The following is an 11,768-nucleotide window of genomic DNA, read 5'->3' as shown; positions in this document are numbered from 1 at the left end:
TTTCACAAAGTCAAAAGGAAAGGAGAATTTTAAACTTGAAAAGAGCTATGCATTTTATATTAGAATTTCAATGTGTTTGGTAAAGAAAACAGAGAGAGAGAGAGAGAGAAAGAAAGGGAGGGAGGGAGAGAGAAGAAAACAACCTTTTCAAATAGCCCAGGGGATACCTCTACACAAGGATTCTTTAGAGTAAGTCGCCCAGGGCCAGGAGTGCCTGTGAAAATGCACATTCCTAGGCCAGCGCGCCACGCCGCAGACCGGTCGGGGTAAAGGAGAAACCCGCATCCGCTTCCCGACACGTCCTCCAGCTCGCGTTCACGCGGAGCGCGGAGACTGGGTTCAGGGGAGCTCCATCTGCCCAGCGGTAAGAAGGCCCCGACGGCTGACAAGTTCTCCATGTTCAGAAACGCCCCCCTCCTATAGCCTGCAGCAGCCTGAAGGGTTGCGGTTTGGGGGTAAACTCTCCGGGGCATTACCGGCCAGGCGCCACCGCTGCACGGGAGCTCGGAGCGGCGGGGATGGGCCAGGTGCAGCAGGGGTGAGCCGGGTGCAGCAGGGGTGGGCCCGGTGCAGCAGGGGTGAGCCCGGTGCGCGGGGTGAGCAGAGTGCAGCAGGGGTGAGCAGAGTGCAGCAGGGGTGGGCCCGGTGCAGCAGGAGTGAGCCCGGTGCAGCAGGGGTGGGCCCGGTGCAGCAGGGGTGAGCCCGGTGCAGCAGGGGTGGGCCCGGTGCAGCAGGGGTGGGCCCGGTGCAGCAGGGGTGAGCCCGGTGCGCGGGGTGAGCCCGGCGCAGCAGGGGTGAGCCGGGGCGCAGGGCACTGGGCGGCAGCCGGGCCCCGCGGTTCGCGAGCCTCTTCGGGGCCCGTTTCCACCAGCTGTTCACAACGCGAGCCCACTGGCCTGCGTTTGGGAGTCATTACATGGATCTCTGCGATGTAAAGAAAGGTACTGCTTATCCCCTGTGGATATTTTCAAAACCCTCTTCTGAAAAAAAAAAAAAAAAAAAAAAAGGCAGTTTCTCCCCCCCCCCCCCCCCCCCCGCAGTCTGCGTCAAAAAGGAAGCCCGCTCCCGAGGCGCAGCGGCTCCGAGTGGGGAGAAGCAGGCCTGTGTGCGCCGCCCGTGCGTGCTCTGCAGACCCTGCCGAAGCGCATTGTCTGTTTTCAGCCTCAACGCGAATCTGCTGCAGAGGCCGAAGGCCGCTCCTTTAAGCTCCCGTTTCTTTACATACCTGGGCAGTACACCGAGGCGCGTTTCCCAGCTCGCTAGCTTCCAGGCAGTGTGCACACGAAGCGTAACACCGGTCCACCGACGCCCAGCGGGGCACCGCCTCCGCTCGGGCCGCCAGGACCGCAGCTGCCCCGCCGGGCCCCGCCGCCTCCCGCGCCCTCAGGAACCAGCACGCGGCAGTTCAACCCCGCGCTCGGAGCCGCCCCACCAAGTCTCGCGACACCTGCTCCTGCAGAACGTGGCGCCTCGTGCGCGCGCGGCGTCTGCGCACTGCACATGCGCGCGCCGGGGGCCTGGCGGTATCGCCTCAAGACGGTCACCGGACAGGGTGGCGCGGCCGCGCTCCTGCCGAGGTAACACCCCGCTTTTCCTGACCGAGGGCCCGGCGGGGGCGAGCGGGGCAGTTCCGGGGTGCCAGAGAGAGCCGCGCGGTGCTTCCCTCGCGGGGAAGGGTGTGCCGTCCGCGCGGGCGAAGCCAGGTGTGTCGGGGCGCAAGGCCGTGGCCGGGGCCCAGGGTGACCGTATTTGCCGCCATGGCACCTGAAGCCAGGCAGCTTTGCCCTTGGAATTTTTCCGCTGCAGTTTATGCTTTTCTTGTCCCCCCGTCTTTCCTGTTGGCTCATGTTGCCGCCTGCACCCCCAGGCGCCCCGTCTCTCCTGCACAGGCCTGGGAAGGCGGGCGGCCGCGGGCAGGCCGGGCGGAATTTCCTTTTTTAACGAAAACGTCTACCTGTGCTTCTGAGTTTTCATTCGTGAAAACGAGCATGTGCACCTCTAGGTGCGCGTGCAGTATAAGGTGTGTACCTACGGATGTACACGTCGTGCGGGGGCGCGTGTTCACCGCGGGCCGCGGGAGCAGGAGGCAGCTCCTCCCTCCGCGTGGGACCCGACTGCGGGTCGGTCCGCTTCCTCTCCGGTTCCTTGCTTAACGGTCGCTATCAGGGTCGCCGTAGAGTAGAGAGGCGCACAAAAGAAGGGGTAAGGACACCTGACCAAGGGGCGGCACCCCAGCTCTGGACTGTCGGTCCGCCTGCCCTCGGGCAGGGTGCGGGAGTCGTGCGCGGAAGGGACAGTTTCCAAGAACAAACGAGGGCCTGTTGGCTCCGAGCTGAGCGCAGCTGTATCCTCAGAATATCACCTCCCTCCCTGACACCCGGCTGACTTTTCCTCCAGCCATGTCTGCAAGGCCAGCAGCTCATGCTCGTTGGATGTCTTGCTTTCCGCCCCCCCTTTTCTCTTGGGTTTCTAAAAACATTCCTTCCAATGGACCAAAACATAGCATCTTATATTTTTTTTACTAAAGAGCGCAACTCCAGGAAATTTACAGACCTCTAGCTGCATGAGGGCCTGAGACGTCTATCCGGAATTACTAGATGCTCACCAGATGCTGAGTTCCGCGAGGGCAGACGCGGGGCTCGCTTTTGTTCCACAGGGGTCTTCCTAGCGCGGCTCAGAGCCCACGAGAAACATTGCTGATTGCTAACCACAGTTACAAACTGAAGCTCGTCTGTGGGGAGAGATTCAGTTGAGCCATGTGAGCATCATTCAGATGAAAACATACATTTTTGTTTGTGCCTGTCACGGGTTTACTTCCTCTTGTCTCCTGTCCATAGCTTTGAGAACGTATTTTAAATTTTCCGAGGAGCTAATGATGTATTCCGCTATGCTACCTCAAGTCTTATTTTCTGATTTCAGGTTTCCTTTCAATTGTAGAAAAAGGGGTACAGGAGCACTGTTGGAAAAGTAAACACAGAAAAGTCTATTGTAAAAAACATCCACAATCTCACGGCCCAGAAATAACAGGCACTAAAATGTTTATCGTTTCCTTGATATTTTTCTGTATCTATGTCTTTAATGTGTATCTATGTTCACATAATTGAGATGTTGTAAATATCATATTTTGCTTTTTAAATTTAATCTTATTTTTAAAGCATATGTCGTGTCATCAAAACCGCTTTAAAAATATAATTTTAAGAGCTGTGCTGTGTTCTATCATAGAGAGATGCCCCCAGATCAAGTTAAATCCATTTCTCTATTGTTGACTATTTAGATCTTTTGGGATATTTTATCATGATCACCATCTTTGCACATACAGTTTATGCACATCAGATGACTTTCTTAGAACGGTTTCCTAAAAATAGACTTGATGATTTGTAAGGGTTTTGGTTAAGTATTGCCATATTGCCTTCTGGCCTTATTGCAATTTGTAGATTAAACTGCTACCTTTTTTTTTTTTGGATGCCTTATGTACCAGACACCATCCTCAGTGCTTTATGTTTATTATTTCATTTAAATTTATCCATAACAATATGAAGTAGGTGTTATAACCATTTACAGATGAAAAACTGAAGTATAAAGAGGTTACATAACTTTCCCTAGGTCATGCAACGGGATTTTGGATCCAGATAATCTAACTGCAGAGCTCATACCGGAAGAAATCTTTGCCATTGAAAGGTACACTGTGTTTCCAGTACTTTAAGTCTTGCTAATTTCATAGAAGAAGAAAGCAGTATTTCGTTATTATTTCTAAGGTTTAATATTTTAATATCAGCAACTTTATGTGTTTTCCTGATATAATTATTAGCCATTTGTTGTTCTTCTATGAATTGTGTCTCTCCATAATTTGATACTTAGTGACTCTTCTTTACTTAATATAAACTTGTTAAATATTAAAAATACTCTCCTTTTGATGTGCCTATCAGTGGCTAAATATTGTTCCTATTTGGCACTTAATTATATTTACATTTTGAAAATATGGAAGTTCTTTATATATTTTTTACTGTGTATAGTGTTACAGATGTCTCCATTTTTCCCCTCCTTGCCCCTCCACTCAGCCCTTGCCCAGCCCCAGACCACACTATTGTCTGTGTCCATGGGCTTTGCATATATGTATGTAAGTTCTTTGGTTAATCCCCTCAATCTCCCTAGCCCCCTTAAAGTTCTTCATATTTAAGCAAATATATTTATATTTCTCTTTGCAAGTCCTTCCATTGCTTTTGTGCTTAGGAAGTAGTTCCCTATCCAGATAACAGATCAATATTAATCTAAGTTTCCTTTAAAAATTGTGTCCTTGATCAACCAATCCACTAACCCAGGAAGGGGAATGTTTTCTTCACTTTGTCTGAGACTGTATTGTTAGAATCCAGGTGCAGACACATCTTTCCTAACATTTCTGGTACTTTGAAAACACAATTGGTAGCAATGTTAAGGCTGCAACTTTGCCTGTCTCCCACCTGGGATGGAGGAAAACAAAGAGCATCAATGTAGATTGCTGATGACAGATTGATACCGAGGGCTAGGCTTCTGTCCTGGGCATCCTGCTTTGGTGACAGTAACACAGGTTCCTTCTGTCTGGCACCGCAATTCACTTGGGCTGATTCTCAGTATAAGAAGAAACCAAGCCCTGGCTGGTGTGGCTCAGTTGGTTGAGCATCCAAGAGGTCACAGGTTAGATACCCGGTCAGGGCACAGATTGTGGGCTTGATCCCTGGTAGGGGGCGGGCGGGAGGCAGCCGATTGATGTTTCTCTTTCACACGGATGTTTCTTTCCTTCTCTCCCTTCACCTCTCTCTAAAATCAATTTTTTTGAAATTTAAAAAAATAAGTTAAAAGATTAGAGTTACTCATGAGTTGTTACTTTTGAAATGTAAGCCGTAAAAGAAAGTATTTCCAATCAGGGCTACCAGCCTTCTGCACTAGATCACTGTAGTCCTTGTTTACAAAGCATCATATTATCTGGCAAGAAAACCTTCTAATGCCTCAATTAGGGCTCCTTTCATTTTGCTGAAGCTCTTTGCTGATAATTCTTCACATAAAAGCTTTGAGATAAAGCACTTTCTTTTTCATTCTACTCATTTGTACCAACATAATTGGGAGTGTACTATTTTTTAAAAAACAAGCATAAACATATTTGGGGGAGACAGTGCAAGGAGTCTCCATGCACTGAAAATCTAAGACTAAATTATTGATATGTAGTGTTCAGTGATTTATTAAGTATCAACTGCAGTAGGGCTGATGTTGAAAAGGACAGATTTGCTCTTGGTTACTGAACTAGTCTTTAACTGGCAGGAAAAGAAAACCTGCAATTACAAATAAGACACAGGTAACCATGGTAACAGATCTACATTTCACCACAAATAAAAAATTTTCAGAACAATTAATGGTCTTGAGTGTTTGACTAATTTTTACAAGCAATTCCAATGGCCTCTGTTACATTTGTGAAGAAATTAATGCCCAGGGAACTGTGGGTGTAGATATTTTAACTTTAGACTAGTTCTGTGGACGTAGGTTATGTTCACTTCAGACTTGAAAATCCTGCAACTGTTTTTGATCCAATTTTAGACTATTTTATGATGCAAGTAACGTATCAACAAACAGTTTATAATCTGTGAGTTGCACCATGATTTATAATGCATTCTGGGATATTGAGCAATGACTTTTTAAAAATAATAACTGCAATGGAAATCAAAATGGTTTTCCAAATATAATGAGCAGTCACTCTCAGCCAGCAACTTTTCATACCAGAAGACAAGGAGACATATCACAAATTATCCAGACCAGCTTTGCAAATAAGTCCAAGAAACTGAATGGAGTAAAAATTGTTTCCCAGATTACCTTAAGCAGAGGTAATTATTTGTAACAGCTAAAATTTATTGAGTACCTACTGTATGCCTGAGAGTTTCCAGTCACACTAGTTTCTCAGGTGCTGTGGCACCCTTATTTTGTGCACAAGAAAATTGACATTTAGGGCAGTCAAATAATGTGTTCGAAGTCAACCTTCTGGGAAGGGGGCGAGGCTGGGACTTAACCCTGACCTGTCTGAGTTGGGGATCCATGCTCTTACCTCCTATGTAATAAATAAATGTCCACCACACTTTGCCAGCCCATCCTAAGCACATGACTATTAATAGGACTGGCCCTTCCATTTTTCCTAAGCTTTGTTCAGCCCACATAGTGTTCAAGATATCCAGGCAATTAGATGACACAAAAAGATGCCAGGACTAACCCGACTAACCAAGAACATCTATTTTTAAGGGTAGCCAAGGTTATTTAAAGGTTCTTTATTTTTGAATGCCTCTCTTCTGAATATTGTACCATCTTTTGCATAGAATTTTTGTGTGTGTGAGAATAGAGCTCAAGGTGGCCCAGAATGGCTCTGAATGGGATTTTTGTGTGTGTGTGACTCATTTAGAGCCATTCTTTAAGCAAACAGTGGACCATAACTCCAAATACCAAGTGTCCATTGAGGCCTTTGGAGGCCTATCCTCCCTTGCCATGAAAATGTTGCCAATTTCCTGACTATGTTCATGGATGATAGTCTAGAAGATGGTATCACTGGGGAAAGCTGAGTGACAGGAACATGGGAACTCTCTGTATTATTTGGGCAACTTCTCATGAGTTTTTAATTTCACAGCAAGAAAGTTTTAAACTATTGCCAAATTTCCATCTTGCCAGGGAGATGAACTTCTGACATATGTAGCTAGTAGCTTTCACCCAGTCAGGGTTCCTCTTGGGGACTGGCTATCAGTGTGAGGAAGCACTGATATGTGACAGGGGCACAACCTGGTATTATACAAGGAACAGCGGAGTACGCCCCTCCACCTGCCCCAGAGAGTCCATCACACGCCCTTCTCAAGGACTCTCGCTAAGGGCCAGGCTGCCTCTGAAGAGCCTCCTTGGAAATGAAAGTCACCTTGTAGAGGAAGAATTCCAACTGCTTCTAGTGGCACAAATCCCCCTGAACAGGACAGACTCACCAGGTGACAGGGTGAGCCAGAGACACGGTCCTTCGGCGGAAGGGATTAACCATGCTCTGCACCTGGCTTCTGTCCCTGGATATTTACTTACATGTGTCAGTGCCAAATCTGGGCATGGACCGATTGGAGGAATTCTGGGCTCCAGTCAGGGAACAGGCAATAGAAAGCAAAGCAACCTTGTGCAGGAGAGCAAGGCCAGTTAGGAGCCGAGGTCCAAGAGCCTGCAGGTCCCTTGTCACAGGGACTGTTCACATGGTTACCCAGGAAACCGACACTTTGTTAACACTTTGAGCAGCTAGGACAGGTCTCAAAATGACACTGATTTGAAGGACTGCTGGAGGGTAAAGAAAAACATTTAAAATTTGTTCCAAAGGCACCTGCCTGAAATGCAACCTTTTCTCTTCTTTTTTCTTTCTTAGAAGGAGAGGAGAAAAGCAAAGGACTCTATAGCTTCACCTAGTCAATGAGGCCAGTCCTAGAAGTTCCTGGAACTACTTCAGCCTGCCCTGCCCTAAGGGCGGTGCCAGATAGAGGAGGCCTGTCCCCAGGCAGTGTTCAGAGAACCTGTTCAAGCTGCTCGTAGGAAAAGAACTGCCACTTTGAGAAGATGGAGCGCACAGCACGAATTTGGAGGTGGAGGATGATCTGCTAACAGGACCTGGGAAGACAGATGCCGGCAGGAACGCCAAGAACTTTCACCCAAGCCATTTCACAGGCTGCCTGAAACTATGCATTCGTTGTCTGTCGTTGCCTACTGAAAGCCCTTTGGTGTCTCGGAATAGATTGCTAAATAAGCCTAAGACTTTTTGGTTCGTAGAATTGGTGAATCAGAGGGAGCAGAAGATTTATCTTAGGCCTCTAAACATCATTTATAACATGGCTAAGTGGCCAAGATAAAACCACAGTAAAAGTGATTCATGCTGGCAACCCTCTCCGTTGAGGTGGATATGAAAATCCATGTGAAATCAGTCTGTTCTTGCCTGGGAGGGCCTCAGGCTCACTGAGGTCTGATTGCAATTGTGCTGGGAAGGTGAGGAGATAGGAAAGCAGCCTTAGCTCCATGAGCAGGGAGGCTCCCTTCCCAGGGTGAGCTGCCCCGTGGCCCTGCCAAGCATGCATCCAGGATTCTGTTCCCGATGGCAGCCAGCCTAGGGAGCTATTCAGTTACTGCAAGCTTCTTGCCAGGAGGTTTTCATCAACTCCACTATTTGTCAAGACAATTGGCCTCGTACAAAAACCCACCTTTGCAAATCGCCATTAGAGGGGGATGTCTATGTGACTTAGAGATGGCTACTGCCTCTGGCATTTGACCTCATCTGTAAAGTTACTGCATTTCATCCTGGCTGGGATCACCAGAAAAATGTGTTGTCCCTTCTCCATCACCTTCTCCTCTTCCCTCAAAGATCTAATGTATTAGGAATGATGGAAGTTCAAGGTCAGGCTCACAGAGCTATCATGCATGGGCCCATTATTCCGCAAGTGACCTATTTTTTGTGACATTAAATTCCTCTGTTTCTTTTGCTTCCTTCAGCTGAAACCACATTTCTTTCCTTTTTCCTCCTGATACGTATCAGTTCTCACTCCCGGGCATCGGTAATGACCTTGTGAAATGCGTCCTAAGCCCAAATCTTCACTTTTTAGGGAGAAGTTGACTGATGTGGCATCAAAAAGGACTCCTGTTTTACTGTAAATTAACCAAAAATGTAGAATATTTTCACACCTAATGTGGATATTCCTTCTCTACTGGTTCGTTCTTTCACATTAGCCTTTATTCATCAATAATGTTACAACTTCAAATGTAGTTATTTGATGATAATGAACCGTCTTTAATGCATGCTGGCTGACAGCAAGGAAGATGAAATGGAGCCAGACAATCCATAACTGGGTACAGATCGGTGTGGCACTCACCGTAGGTCTGCGGTCCTCATCTGCTGTATTTACTGAAAGCTGACAGTGGTTATTGGGACACATTCTCAAAGGTGGCCTGGGCAGCATGTCCCAAGCTGTGATAAACTAAGGAATTCTATCCATGATGCATTCACAAAAGATAGAACCTCATCAAAGTAGAGCCCCTTTCCTGAAAATAAGGAAACTCCGTTAACCTGGTACACTTTTTTCAAAAGTGATGATGGCCTTGGAGATGAGGGGAAGCTGTCTTATCTATCGACAAAATAACAACTGGATTTACATGAGAATCATTGGCTTTCTTCAAAAATAATCCAAGTCTGTTCCTAAGCCTAGAAAGTAAGTGCTGCAAACATCATATGAAAGAAGGCTTATCTTATGGTCAAAGCCATCTGGTAGCTTACAGAGAGAACACTGAATTTGCCTGGTCTTACAGATCTTGTTGGCATCATCTAATGCATACTGAACACATCAATTAACCAGAGCTCCAATACTGAATGCATCAGTTAACCAGAGCTCCAATACTGAATGCATCAGTTAACCAGAGCTCCAATACTGAATGCATCAGTTAACCAGAGGTCCAATACTAAATGTATCAATTAACCAGAGCTCCTATACTGAATGCATCAGTTAACCAGAGCTCCTATTGGATTGTCTACAAAAACTGTTTCTCATCTCAGAACAGTGATTGTTTTTGTTGGTTCCCTATTCAAAGACTATGGGAAAGGATATCCTCCTGGTAACTGGCTGCTGTTCATCCAACTTCAGGGAGAGAATGAATTTAGGGGTTTCTGTTTAGGAAGAAGCAGGAGGAGGGGAGGGCAACAGTGGGAGCTCCCACCAGGCTGGCTGGTGTTTTACAGGGTAGAGAAGCAGCTGGAGATTTGGGTGACAGTTTTGAAAGATGGATGATAAGGGAAGGTCACTGAAGTTGAAATGGTGGGCAGGAAGGAGAGCACAGACCAGGATACTGTGGCAGAACTGAGTCATCTCGTGTGTGTCAAAGCTTTTACAGAACTCTCTCCTTTGGCGTCAAACAGTTTGCTTTCCTCCCTGGTGACTGGCTGTTGCATGAATGGCAGAGATTATTTGCCTCTTTTCTTTCAACCAAATCAATTCTAAAAGAAATTCTTAAAGTTCAGTTATATAATAAAGGAAGTTCCCATCAGATCTGAGTCAAATCATAAATGTGTGTCTTTTGCTGAAGTATGTATTTTTTAAGTGAATATCTGTCCCCAAACCACCTTAATAATGTATGTATTTGCAGAACTAACGAACACTGCAGCTTGGAAAATTCCTTTGGCACAGACTGTAGTGTTCAACCACAAATACTCCTGACTTAAAGTTGAACCAAATAAACCCTGACAGGAACGCAAAAATATGTTATAGGCAAAGTGACATTTTATAATAATGGAATAATAAATGCAGAAGAGAAAATGAACCAAGCTTATGTATCTAAGACCTGCTGGATATACAGGGAGGTGCATCTCAGTGAGACATTTCCTGTTTTCATTACAGGAATAATTATACCTGTGAATGAAGCACTCAGTGGATAGCTCCAACCTCTCCAATCACATTGTCACACATCTCCAGTCACCTGTCTGAATGAGGTCTGGAGGTTGCCATGTGGGAGCCTTAGTAGTATGCTAAGGTAGGCACACACAGAAGGAAGGTGATGGGGGAATCACAGGACCACCCTGTCAAACACTTCAATTTGGAACCAGATCAATGTTTAAATCATCCCGGTGAACACAATCCAACTCAAAATGCATCCACAATTTGACATAATCGGATCACAAATGGAATTAATAAAGGCAGAGTAAGTTCACCTGGCTGTCATCATGTTACACCTGCTAAACAACTCAGCAACCAGAATTGGTCTGGCCAACTTTAGGAAAACCAGCAGGGGTCTGTCAGTCACCCTTCTAATCCAGGAGACAGCTATAAAGAGGGTAAAAAGAACTGATGTTTAACTCTGGGAAAAGAGAAACAGTCAAGTGAACCTTAACCCAGTGGTTTAGATTAGGATGAAAAGAGAGCTTGGGCAGGGGGCCGGGGAGCGTCTCCTCCCAATGCCAGGAAACACGAATCTGCTTTTCTGTAAGTCCTGGTCACATGCATTTTGGGTTCACAATGATTGAATCCAGGCTGGGAAAATCCCATCAATCTTCATTTCCATCATTCAGAAACAGATATTTCCATAAAAGAATGGCCAGGGTGTAATACAGAAAAAATAAACAAGGGCAACAAGAAACTCACAATCATTAAATCAATTGACAAAACAATGGTTTAGCTAATGCATTAATTGTTCATTCGTTCAACAGACATCTGTTGACGCCTTTTTTATCCAGGGTAACGTGTGAGGTGCTGCAGGACAGTTGGAAATGATCTAAGCACATCATTTCTGGATATTTGGCTTCATTATGTCTGGAGTGGTATCTGGAAACAGGTCATTGTTTTTTAAAGTCTGCGATGACTCAGGATCAGCAAGTTGGGAACCTGCTGATCTACAGCAGTTCTCAGTTTGTGTTGTCTGATGGGTCTGAGAGGGAGCAGTAGGCAGGAACTGGAGCTCATTCAGGGAGCATGGACCCTGACTCCAGCCTCTGCCTGTGGAACAGCAGCTATAGGGTTTGTTGCTGGGGAAAAGACACAGAACTTTTGATCCCAGCACTATGTGGCTGCTTAGACACTGCGGCATGACCACTTGCAAGCCTTTAAACTCCCCCGCAGGGTAATTACACCCACTTGCAGAATTGTTAAATACCCTGAGAGCATGAGGAGGCCTCTGCCCAATGCCTGGGCACTGTGAGGCTTAGTTTCTGCCCCTCCTCCTTCTCATACCGTGTGCCCTCTCTGTTTTTTGGTGTGTGTTTTTTTCAT

Source organism: Miniopterus schreibersii, assembly GCF_964146895.1.
Source record: "Miniopterus schreibersii genome assembly, chromosome: 9".
NCBI classification, from domain to species: Eukaryota; Metazoa; Chordata; class Mammalia; order Chiroptera; family Miniopteridae; genus Miniopterus; species Miniopterus schreibersii.
Note: the sequence above shows the minus strand (reverse complement) of the source record.